General features: G+C 41.3%; 1 protein-coding gene across 2 annotated transcripts in view; it reads right to left on the bottom strand.

Annotated features, from left to right (window-relative positions):
• RAB33B (RAB33B, member RAS oncogene family) overlaps positions 1–1,575 on the bottom strand; it is a 24,694-nt gene that overhangs the window by 10,436 nt on the left and 12,683 nt on the right. The gene's annotated exons all lie outside the window — the stretch shown is intronic.

Here is a 1,575-nt window from a genome sequence, read left to right as displayed (position 1 = left end):
ATACAAAAATCAGCCAGGTGTGGTGGCAGGTGTCTGTAGTCCCAGCTACTCGAGAGGTTGAGGTGGGAGAATCACTTGAGCCTGGGAGACAGAGGCTGCAGTGAGCTGAGATCATGCCACTGCACTGCAGTCTGGGTGACAGAGCAAGACCCTGTCTCAAAAAAAAAAAAAAGTTTGTGCTTCTAAGGACACTATCAAAGTGAAGAGACAACTCACAGAATGGGAGAAAATATCTGCAAATAAAATATACCTGAGACCAGGCATGGTGGCTCACTCCTGTAATCCCAGCACTTTGGGAGGCTGAGGCGGGCAGACTGCCTGAGTTCAGGAGTTCCTTAAGACCAGCCTGGTCAACAGGGCAAAACCCCGTCTCTACCAACAATACAAAAAATTAGCAGGGCATGGTGCATGTGCCTGTAGTCCCAGCTACTTGGGAGTCTGAGGCACAAGATTCGCTTGAACCCGGGAGGTGGAGGTTGCAGTGAGCTGAGATCGCGTCACTGCACTCCAGCCTGGGTGACAGAACAAGACTATGTCTCAAAAACAAAAAACAAACAAACAAACAGAAAACAAAAAAAGGAAAAGACCCTTGAAATTCTATGTTTAGCATTTAGAAAGATATTTTGGTAATAAATTGGATGACCTATATAAAAGCTATCCAAGGGAACCAGAGCTGATTTTTTTCTCTTTTAATAACATTTTCTGTAACTCAGATGTTCAAGCACCACTTCATCAATGAAAAATGACTTACAATGTTTTAAGCAAATTATATTCACAAGATAAAAAATAAAAAGCACACAAAAAGGAAATATACCAAAATATTAACAATGGTTGTCTCCAAGGTGATTTCTCCCTTTATTTCTACTTTTCTATTTTCCTTAACACACATGTATGTCATTTATAAAAACAAACTTAAAAAAAAAAAAAAATGATTACACAGAATTTAGACCTGCCTCAAAGAACTGTGGATGTCCTCAAGAAATGTAAGCGGTAATGACAAATGTTAACCCCAGGCCGGGTGCAATGACTCACACTTGTAATCCCAGCACTTAGGGAGCTTGAGGTGGGAGGATTACTTGAGCTCAGGAGTTTGAAACCAGCTTGGGCAACACACTGAGATCCTGTCTCTACCAGCTTGGGCAACACAGTGAGACCTTGTCTCTACTTTGTTTCTACTAGTAAGACTCTGTCTCTTTAAAAAAAAAAAAAAAAAAAAAGTTAGCTGGGAGTGGTGGCATGCACCTGTGCTTCCAGTTACTTGGGAGGCTGAGGTGGGAGGATCACTTGAGCCCAGGAGATCAAGGCTGCAGTGAGCCATAATCGTGCCACTGCACTCTAGCCTGGGCGACAGAGTGAGACCTTGTCTCCAAAAAAAAAGAAGTTTAAACCTTAAGAAAACCCTTTGTTTTTAGGTGAGACTGACTAAACAATATTCCTCTTCCTATTCCCTATTTAATAAATGGTGCTGGGAAAACTGGCTAGCCATATGTAGAAAGCTGAAACTGGATCCTTTCCTTACACCTTACACAAAAATTAATTCAAGATGGATTAAAGACTTAAATGTTAGACCTAAAA

Source organism: Colobus angolensis, unplaced genomic scaffold (assembly GCF_000951035.1).
Source record: "Colobus angolensis palliatus isolate OR3802 unplaced genomic scaffold, Cang.pa_1.0 Scaffold235, whole genome shotgun sequence".
Taxonomy (NCBI): domain Eukaryota; kingdom Metazoa; phylum Chordata; class Mammalia; order Primates; family Cercopithecidae; genus Colobus; species Colobus angolensis.
This window is presented reverse-complemented; position numbering and strand designations above follow the sequence as displayed.